Genomic DNA, 11,540 nt, shown 5'->3' with positions numbered 1-11,540 from the left:
GATGATGGCCGATTCATTCTTGGATGATTTATGTTGTCGAATGATCGCTCCAGACATTAGCTTGACTCTCAATCATGCAGATCAACCGAGTGATGAATGTCTTTGTGTCTCTGTATTGCTGCTACAATTTTCTGAGAGATTTTGATTTTGTTGTCTTTTTTGTTAAAGGCATCAGTACAAATTCTGACCAGTTTCTAAGCTGAACCTGCCTACATCCCTGATAAAATTTTTAAAAATCTATGGAGCACATAATATATTGATATTTTTACTTTTTTCTCTCTGTATTTTTTTTAATGTTAATTTCTTTTTGGATGATAGATGTGATTTGTGATCTATATTTGGCTCAGCCTCTGAGGTGTTGTATTTCATGTATGCCTGTGTAGTTTTGATCTTGATGTTTCAAGTTGTTTTTGCCCTTCACACATCTCTCTCTCTCTCTCTCTCTCTCTCTCTCTCTCTCTCTCTCTCTCTCCATGTGGGAGGATCAGACAGTGCTGTTTAACTCTGCTCTGATTGGTCGAGCCTGAGACTGGATTGACTCTCAATCATGCAGATCACAATCACCTGAATGATGAATGTGTTTGTGTCTATAAATTGCTTGCTCTGCTGTGTGATGGTGGTTTGACTCCTGCCTGACGAAGATCTCTGGTAGGTTGAAACCTGGATTCATCAGTTACTTGTTTTTTAGTGGTGCTACTCAATACTCTGATCAGTCACAACATTAAAACCACCTGCCTAACATTGTGTAGGTCCCCCCTCATGCTGCCAAAACAGCTCTGACCCATCATGGATCATGGACATGGAACCTCTAGGGGGTGTGCTGTAATGTCTGGCACTAGGGATCTGGGGAGTTTGGAGGCCAGGTCAACGCCTTGGACTCTTTGTTGTGTTCCTCGAGCCATTTCTGTGGTGTGGTGGACACGTTATCCTGCTGGGGGAGGCCCCTGCCATTGGGGAGTGAGTCAGTGCTATTAATGTTGTGCCTGATCAGTGTGTTTTTTTGTCAATAATGGCAAAGAAATTTCAAATCAGCTCTCAAAATTTGAAATTCCTGATCTGAAAAATTCCAGTTATGGCTGCAGAGACATTATTATTGTTTGTAAAATGTAACTTAACTAACTACCCAGGCCACAGTTTTTTGTCATGCAGTGTTAGCTGGAACTGCACATGTGGCTTCTTGTGTGCATCGCAGTTTAACTCTTGCGTCATTTTGGTTGCTCAACAATGTCTCACTGGCAGCACAACAGACTGCAGGATTCATTTCAACAATAAGTACGCTCAGTGTTATTCATCTTTTTACCATCAAGGCAACCCAAAGATGAGGAAATATACTGAAATCCCATGATTTTTGCAGCTATATATCTCCTCCATACATATTTCAAGATGTGTGTGGTATGTTTTTTTCCACAAAAAAGTTCTATTATCTCATTAAAAATTCTTAAAATCTCAAAATGTCTTTCTCAGTGAAAAAAAATCATGTTTTTTTTAATTTGAATAATTAAGCTGCTGGGCACAACAAGTCTCTTCTTCACTGAAAAGTCCATTCTGTAGTATATTTGCAGTGGAGGCTTCAAGTTTCCCCATCACACTTGTGTGAGCTGCTTACTAGACCATAATAGGCCACAGACTAGATATGATGTCACAAAACCCTGATGGCATGTCCAGGTGTCAAGCTGAAATTTGAGGTGAGCGCAAGGAAGCTTTTCCTCTTCAGAAGATGGATGTGAAAACAAACTCTGCATACCCACTGTTCCGCACAGTGAAGCTCAAACATCACAGTTTAGGGGTCTTTAAATTTTTATGCACCAGCTAAACAAGGGACCTCTGAATTTATCTTATCTATAAACCAAAGGAAACCATTTCACAATGGGCCTAGCTAGTGTGAAAGTAAGTCATGGCATTCATATACAGCAACAAACAAACAGTCTTGTCTTTGAATGTCTTTTAGTATTCAGTTCAACAGTGTATTTATTAGACACTCTAAATAGTTTATATATCAGCACACATTTACTATCATCTGTCACTTACAGTAAATAAGTCAATCCATTAATTGATATTTAAGTGATAGAATTAACTTTCTGAGGTGTAATTGGATTTCTAATGGTGTTTTTATGTGCACATGTGCTTTAAATGGGGGAAGTCATTTTCCACAGCTGAGCAGTACACTGTTTGTACAATTCAAATTGTCACAGAAAGGGAAAACTCCCTCACTTCTCTTACTGCACTGTCAGTGCCCCATCCGAAAACTAGAAAGGAGACAAAGCCCCTCCTCAGCTGCAGGATCCTATATCACAAATACAGTTCAAATATGTCTCGTCTGTCTTTTGACAGTGTCCTGTGTAGAAATCAGTTTTGAAATTACCCAGAAAGGGAAGGAGACACCCAGGGTCTGACTAATGCCTTTGCAATCCCTAAACATAAGGCAATGAGGAAGGAACAAGTGAGTGGCTAGGGAGCCCTTTTAAAAGACTCATTTAGCAGGACCACCTCTGCGGGGTCCAGGTCCAAATGTGTCTGGGACCTTCTACTCGTCCTTCCACTCTGTCATAAAAGAGTCTGTCTGAGGCTCTTGTCAAGAGGACATCCTTTTCATGCACAGTAACAGCTGAGGACAGGGACTGGGTGATATCATTTAAAGATAACATTCAGGTGTAGAAGCTATCCAAGACAATAATTATACACTTTGTGGGAAAGAGTTTAGGACAACTGACATGTTATATTGTAATCAGCATTAATGTCACAAGTGTTCATAAAACCTAAACTTTTCATTGTAGAAAATAGGTCAAAACTGTTTTATGAAGACAAACATTGTTTGCGACAGAGTTCCCATTTTTCACTTCTGGTTGGTTGTGCTGATTGGCCATTTTCCCAACGGAGTGTAGAAAAATCTAATATATATGTGAGGGCTCTCAGTGGCAAGCAAGAGAGCCCTCGACCATTACATCCTCCACTGGAATGCATGAATTCTGCTCTCCATTACAATATATGAAGTTGTGCACCGTGTTTGTCTCAGCGACTTGTGCAGCTGTAGCGTTGACTCTGTAGCTGCTATAGTCCTGACATGTAATTATGAGGCGGTGCATGTTAACATAGCTACAGCAGCTTTGTGCATAGGCCCCCATTGCTAAGCCATAACACCTTAATGCACGGCTGCAAATCTATCTTTGCACACTCTGGAGAGAGCTGGATACTGCTCATTCAGCCTTGCAAAATACAAACGCAAACTCCGAAAGCTATTAAATCTATCACACCTTTTTGCTTATGCACATGTAGTTTTCATCGAGGTGAATGGGTGCCATCTTTGAGTTTGGTATCCACTTCTTATAATACATTCACGGGGCAGCTAGTTCCACATTTACAGTCCTCAAGATCTGCCATCCTAGTAGCCATCTCAGCCCTGAATTATTCTGATTGATTGAGTGGACCTTCTGTGAACCCTTGTCATCCTCAGACTGAAGAAAGGGAATAACGAGGGTCAACCAACAGGCATCTATTAAACTCTTTTCTCTCTTGTTTGAGCACAGACCAAAGCTAAAACTGGATGGATGTACTCTATGGATCAAAACAAAATGCTACCTTCTGCTATAACAGATCAATATTTCATGAGCACCAGTGAAAACACAGACTGTATTACACACCAACACAGCGGTCATGGAGCAAGATCATTCCTGTGAACCTACCAGCAGTCTGTCCACAGGCAATCAGCAAAACAAATATTACATGCAGTGCCCCATTAAAGCTTAAAACACACCACAGTGCAGATTGCAAACACTATCACAGCCAGTTTGATGGGGGGCGAAACACCTACAACCTCCAATTGGTGGTAAAATGAAGCGAAAACATCTTCCATACATCGAGGAATATACAGTTAGAACATCAAATTTATGCAACATTTTTAAAAAGAGCTACACGAGCCAGTAATTGATGTAATTTTACACTATAATATGAATGCACACAATCTATCAGCACTTCCCCACAAACACACAGATGAGTGAGTGCAAAGTGAAACACGAACCAACACATTATATCAGGGAGTCCATTTGTACATATTCTTAGTGGATGTACAACATACATAACATAGTTTGTTAATGCTTTTAGGCGCCAGTGTTAAGTAAATAACATATATTTTCTAACCTGGTATCAACAGCCTCTTGCTTGTGAGTTTTTTGCTAATTAAAAGAGGTATGGCTGTAGTGTATGCTAATATAACTAAAAGTTATGTTGTTGGCCAAGGGCTAGGTGTCATGATGTCAACCGCAAGAATAAATAATTAGATACATCTAAGGAATGACTGAAACCAAGCATCTATAAGGACTTTGAATGTGTAGTTGTGTGTGTTGTGTGTAATCACAGCAGGATTTTGACTTCAAATATGTTGACAGAACTCTTATGCTTGTTAAAAGAGAGAAAACACTCGGCTCATGAATATACATACAGTCTGAGATATCAGCTTTCGCACTTTACTGTGTATAGAATTGTCCCTTTCCAGGGAGCGTGATTTTACAAAGTGCTGCCCCATTTCTCATAAAGTGTTTTGAGCCAAGTTCACACCCTCCTGCACTCACACATTTGCAGCGATAATGTTGATTAAAGTCTGCGATGGTTCATTGCTCGAGGGGGGCATAAGGGGGGCAGCTATCAGTCAGCGCACACCTGCTCCTCACCTGAGCCGCAGGCCAGAGAGGTCCTCAGCTCTGTCGATTCCCTGCTGTTGTTGTCTTAAACTACCATCTCTTCCATCCTGGTTTTACTTAGACTAACACTGGTAATTCTGACTAGGCAGTTTCACAAAGCTGGTTATCATATGTTTCATCCCATCCAGCAACGAAGGTGTTCATGGAAAAGAGGATGAGCTGAGATAACAGCAAAAAGTGATATTAAACAAGATGAAGTGTATACAATATAATCATAAAACTAAACCAGAAGAAACGCAAGATTTTTTTTGATATATTACAGTAAGGCAAAGGCTGTAAATATGCTATAAAGTGTGAGAATAATTATATATGTCCTTGGTATAGAATGATTAGTTTTTGCTTTTCTTCTACTGGCTTGTACTGCTCTTTATTACATAACACTTGAATGTAAACTTTGTGCTTTTGTCACTGTCAGGATCCTGTAGGAAGGATGATTCCTGATGGAGCGATGCAGCACAGGTTACCATGGCGATCCACCCAAGTAAAGGTGAGCCCGTTTTCGTGATAACAGACAACTCAAGCCCGGAGATTGCTGAGAAACCTATTAATCTTAGGTCTTGGTAAGGTCCCCTCATCATGCCACTGCTGGAAGCTACTTCTGTTGCGCAAGGAGATAACAGGTCCAGCTCCCCGGGAGCCCCACAGGCTCTCACCAGGCTGTGCAGAAAATCCACAATTAACTGCGGGCAGAGGCAGATGAGCGCAGAAATACATGCACAGAAAAGGTAAGGCAAACCAGCATGCCGAGCTAATCACACCCCAAACAAGCAAGAAGTAACATCCCATCCAAGTAAAACAAACCTACTCACACACACACACATAATACTCAGTTTAAGAATTTCCCACTGAGTGACAGCCACACAAAATTAATCAGCCCCTTTCTTTGTCGTCATATTATCACATAAAAATCCAAATTTCCACCTCCTGTGTGCTGCAGGCCCAGTGAGTGCATCTTAAGAATCAAACCACCTGGATGAAAGTCAACCTGCTGCTTTCACTTGCACTTTGGTTAGAGGAGCAAATTAGGGGTCTAAAATGAAAACAATAACCTTTCCCAGCAAACAAAGCAAGAACAAATTAGTTACCTGCTGCAAAGTACAATCATTAAGTGTTGCATGTATTGTGTGGTCACCACTACATTTGACTTAATTAAACCACAAATGTGACATTCAGGAGCTACAATACCAGCTAGAAATTAGTAGAAGTTGTGTTTCAGTAGAAGTTTTATAAGGGACAGCAAGCTGAAGGCGAGTCACAGTCTCTGGAGGATAAAATATCAAATAGTTCCTACTGTAGAGACTACCAGGGAAATGAAATTCACAACTTCACAGAACTGTTGTTGACTCTGAGATATGATCTGTTTGAGTGAAGCGAGATGATGGGAAGAAGATGTGCATGTGTCGGGATAATTTATGTAGGAAACATGTGTCGGAGGTGACACTGCTGATACACTGTAGCCACCACTTCTGGCTTTCAGAGAGAAGGAAACAGAAGTGTGTTTACACAGCTACTTGGAAGGGTTCATGCTGGAACATCACTGCCAGCACATTCACACACTGGCAGCTAATGTGATAGCTTCTCTGCTCCTTTAAAGTGCAGCATGCTGAAAACCTTGGTGCAGTAACACATTTAGTGTATCCATACTCTTCTCTGTATTCCCTCGTCCTTCCATAGATCACTGAAATGTGGCAGATATTCGTTGGCTGGCTTCTCTCCATGCTAAGAAGGAATCAATATGTGAAGGTGGCAAAAATGAGCTTCCTGGCTTCAGTTTGGTTTAGCTAGCATAATAATATAAGATAGATATAAAATGGAGATTAATCACAAAAGATGAAATCTATTGAGAAATCCAACAGATGTGGTGAGAGTGAAGAAGAAACAGGAGATGAGAAATGAGGGGTTTATGTCATTGTGGTTGCAGTCGAGTATGAAAGCATTGAAAGGATTGATATGCACCAAAAGATACTGTGGATATCCACCATTTTGTGTAATTACGTTGCCAGGTCTAGGTCAAGGGTCAACCCAAATTAGAATAGATACAAAACCCCTCTCAACAGAAACACTACACCACATTAACATGTGCTGTGTGTCCCAGGGACGTTGCTAATCGCAGTTTCCAAAATGACAAACCTTTGAAAAGACACAAGGACAGTGTAAAAAACAAAGTAACAAAGTATAATTACCGTAAGTTTTTATATGTTAACTAGGCTGGGTTCAGTGTCCCTATAACAACAAACTGAACGAGCCAACAGCATGGCCTTCAGCATCTGGCCAATTTTGCTAACCTGGTGCAGTTCTCTTTTAATTATCGCAGTCACTTAATTGACTTTTTCTGAAACACGATGAGAATGTGTCTCAAAACCACTGTGTGTCTACCTCAATGAAAAGTCTGAAAGGACCTGAGAAATACTTTTAAATTGCTTCAAATATTGCTGATTGAGTTGTGTGGCAACAAGCTTTCCGCCAAGATGCAGTTCCTTCAAAACAGATTACATGACTCATCCTTCCTGCAACAGACGAAACCTTGTGAACCTTGGGTTTTAGACGGACAATTATAACCTGAGTATATCTGGACTTTTGACTCTTAAACGGACAAAACAAGCAATTTCAGAAGTTTTTATAACTACGGCCTGTACAAAAAGCAATGTGAAGATAGGATGTTGATCAACAATTATACTAATGTCATCCCTCCTCAAAAATACCAAATATTTGCACTTTCTATCTTGTGAGACATCACTGATGTTGTGGCCATGAAAATCTTTGGGTTTTTAGATGGTTGGTTGTATAAAATATGCCACCTGAAGACATTACCTTAGCCTCCAGTAAATTTCACCTTCTTTTGACAGGATAAAGATTAAATGACTGAGGGAAGGGAGGAGTGTATTTGAAAGGGTTTCTCAATCAAATATTGTCAGGTTTTGCAATTTGATAGGTTATTTCTTTCATTTCTTCATTTAGTTTCTCTCAGACTGTTTTCATGCATCTCCTTCATAATGAATCAGCAAACATTAAGGTTTACTTCTTCTAGCTTTCATAGAGACATTATTTGATGTCTTGTTTGTTGGCACATTCCTCACTGTCTAGTCTGAAATATTTAATTAAAGTTAGGTGAAGTGACAATGATTCAGCACACAGGATTCAGACATGTTAAGTATAAAATCCAACACAGATAAAACTCATTTTTGTTTAATAATTTGAACATAATTGGGTTATGTAGTAAATAAATTAAATATTGATGCAAATTGTCAAGTAAATGAAACTTAACAGTATGTATTTAAATAAGAGAGAGCAGTGAGATTTGATTAACAGCATGTAGCAATAATCAATTTTCCTTTTCCCATTTATTCAACCTAGTTTTGTGGGACTGGCTGACACAACTAAATTAAGTAAATGTAACACTTTATTAGAGTGTGAGAAGAGTTCATTTTGAAGACAAGCCAAGCAAAGTCTAACTCTTTTTTTTCCGCAGAAGGTTTTACAAATAAGTTTATAATTAAGCAACATTGGAAGCAGGATGCATATGAAGGCAAACATGGTTGATTTGACTTTGTATTTTTTATGGAACTGCTTATAGTACAGAAACAAAAATATGAGTGACCTGGGTTGCAGTTTTATTTTTAAGGATCATTACAAAATCCATCTTTGAAAACAAATTAATCACAGTTAACATGTATTGGAACCTCTTATTTTGTTTTGGTATATTTTTCATATCACCCAGATCTGCTTGAAACTAATCTGACAAACTTTCTTTTTAAAAAAAAAAAAAAACGTATGTTAGCAGGTTTATGTAGACTATAACTGCATTCTCTGGATAACTATACTATTAGATGTACTGTATTGATTTTCTGCACTGTAAAACCCCTTCACTGGTGCAGTTCATTCTACCTACATTATGTAGATTTGGTTAATTAAATGAGTCATCTGTTTGTTTTTGTTTAAGTCACACCTAACTAATAGGTGTCAAGATCATAGCAACTCGTTATTTCCTGTGTTTAAATTGTGTCAACCGTAAGACATTGACGCTTTTTGATGCTTTTATTTAAACATAGTCTTATCCATGGCTGAGACTTTCCTGGTAAAATGATCGCCTCCCCCTTCCTGGTGAGGGTCTCCACACCTCTCAAAATGGTGCTGCTGAATGCTCGCCATATAGCAAAAAATTTATTTGTGCTGTGCTATGATCTTGTTTTGTCTACAAAATTATACTCTCTCTTTTTGACTGAAACCTGGCAGAGGGATATAGAACTTGGCCCACTCATCAAGCTCTGCCCCGAAGGATTATACTTTCACCAGCTCACCCAGACTTTCTGGCCTTGGTGGAGGACTTGCTGCGGTGTTTGTCATTCAGTGAGCACTGGGTTGTTCTCTTCATTTGAACTTCAAATGATTCAAGTTGGACAAACTAATCCTTTTTTTTTTACTGTACTTTAATCTACTGCCCACCTGGATCATTTTTAACTGAATTCTATGATCTTTTGTCTCCATCTTTAAACTTCATAGACTTGACCTTGCTGGTGTTTTTTTCATATTCATAATATTACTGACAGTTCCACCTCTTGTATTATCAATATTATAGAGTCTTTTAATCTCACTCAAATCGGGGAAGGATATGTTGTGACTGACAAGACAAGCGAATGCAGGTTTTTGCATCATCATTTCCAGTCTCCCATTGTGGAGGCAACCCCAGAGTTTTCAAACTAAAACTATGTACCCATAACTTTATGTTTTTGAGTTGTTTGGACACCAGGCATAAACATGGCAACAGCAATGCTTATTAAAACAAAAAAATGTAACACTGAGGGTGTCCCAGAGGAAAAGAAAATAAGAGAGGAGCTCTCAAAAATTTTTCATTTATTTGTCCTAGACATCTTTGAGGCCTGTGTGAAACCAGGATGAGACTGTGGATTATTTCTCCTGTCTCTCAGTTTTTTCTCCAGAACAGAAAGATGGACAAAGTCTCAAATTAGCCTCCTTTTAAGTTTCAAGAGAGATCTCATCAAGCTCTAAAACGATTCTCAGATTTCCACAACTTTTGCGCCTCTGCTAGATCTAAGGCAGAGAAATAAGAGAGCTCTCTCTATGAGCTCAATCTATTCTCATCCCAGTCTTGTGTTAAAGTCAATTCATGCATCTCCAGCTGAGCTCAGACAGAGCAAATAAAGAGCTCTCCTCAAGCACTCACTGTATTCTCATCCAGACTTAAATTAATGTTATGGGTTTTGTTTTTTTTTGTTTTTTGTTGTTGTTGTTTTTTTCAGCATGTTGACTTTATTATTTTATATCATTTTACACTGATTTAATTGATTGATTTGTTAATTTTACATTGTAAAATAAAAATGAAGATGATTTATAAATAGTGTATGTGTATATATATATATATATATATATATATATATACACATTTATTTTAAACTACACTTACCAGTAAAATGGTAACCATGATATTCAACACACGTCATGATGTCAGAATTCTGTAACTCATCACTTTAGACCACAAATCTGAATCGCACATCATTTTTTCGACATGAACAAAAGTTCAGCAGTGATCAACAGTGATACCAACAGTGAAAAGAACCTGTCTAAACTCCTACTAGAACCATGGAACCGGTAGAAACAGAAAGACCGCAGTCAACTGAGGAACCAAACCAACACCTCGACTGGGGGACTGCTGTTGAGATGGAGACGGAGGCAGTTGTGTCTCCGTTTCCTCCCTCGGTGCAGCGTCTTTTTGAGATGGACCTCAGAGCCAACAAGAGTCCAGATATGGAAATCACCAAACAAAGTCTCCTGCAGATTCCAGAGCTAGTCTTCCATCAGCTCTTGGATGAGAAGGAGCAAAACATTTATTTGCTGGGGAGGGAAAAACAAGCCTTGAACAAGAAGGCAGAGAGACTTGGGAGAGAACTGGCAGAGGTAAGAGAGGAGAAGATGGGTCTCATCGCCTACCTGTCATCTTCAGCAAAAATGGAAAGAAATGCTTCCCTGAAAATACAAGAACTAGAGGAAGCTCTCAAAAATGAGACAAAGACTAGAGTGGAGATCGAGACACACCTATACAGAAGGGATGAGGAGATGTCCCAACTTCAAAACGCACTGGCCCAGGCTGAAAAGAACCTGGAGAAATCACTACAGTGCCAATTAAGGGTTTTGCAGAGAAATAATGAAAAGGAAAATGCTTGAAAATAAAAACTTCATTTATGAAGAGGTGACTGCACAGGTTGAAACCAGAGGTGATGCCTCAGAGCACAGCCCCTGATCGTGGATGGAGAGTATTTGAGAAGACCTTAGTTCCCTCAAATTCTCCAATCCCCAGTCAGAGGGATAATAATAATTTTTCGACTTTCCGACTTTGGTTGAAGAAAAAACATTAAAACATTTAATCTGACCGAGACATTATGGAGATCCACTGGGAACTGGAAAGTGTTAATGTAGAAATAAAATGAATTAAAAGTAACATCACAACTAGACAGACAGACATTACACTGCACAGTAGAAGATCACTTTTCAACTTTATTTCATTCAAGAACTGTAGTGAATGAAAAATGAAATATTATTCTATTCATCAAATTTTCATATTTTTCAAGCTTTTTAGCCAAATATTGAGATTTTTGTAAAAGGAGCAGATTGATTTTTACCTGTATTTTATATCTCCGTAAATAGAAAAGTTGCTGATAATCACAGTGATAGTGAATATTTAGTGCATCCTTTTCACAAACTCAAAGAGTGGAATGCCTGTGGAAATCCATCCGACTTCACATCCACTATCTTCATTTAAAAGGATTTTTCTTTGAATACTGTGGTAAAGGAAAGAGAAAGAGAAAGTTTTAGTTGACACCATTAGTAATA

At 38.8% G+C, this 11,540-nt stretch overlaps 1 long non-coding RNA gene across 2 annotated transcripts; it reads left to right on the top strand.

Moving 5' to 3' along the window:
* The first annotated feature begins 499 nt into the window (after positions 1-499).
* LOC108898459 (uncharacterized) lies at positions 500-9,905 on the top strand. 2 transcript variants are annotated; one of them, XR_001963445.1, is made up of 4 exons: positions 500-648; positions 5,110-5,181; positions 5,260-5,419; positions 8,928-9,905. It is a non-coding gene; the product is annotated as an uncharacterized LOC108898459 (long non-coding RNA). The 2 variants fall into 2 exon arrangements; XR_001963446.1 differs by having other exon boundaries at positions 5,249-5,419.
* Positions 9,906-11,540: the final 1,635 nt, after the last annotated feature.

This window comes from Lates calcarifer, linkage group LG24 (genome assembly GCF_001640805.2).
Source record: "Lates calcarifer isolate ASB-BC8 linkage group LG24, TLL_Latcal_v3, whole genome shotgun sequence".
In the NCBI taxonomy this organism is placed as follows: Eukaryota; Metazoa; Chordata; class Actinopteri; family Centropomidae; genus Lates; species Lates calcarifer.
Note: the sequence above shows the minus strand (reverse complement) of the source record. Positions and strands in the feature narration are given on the sequence as shown.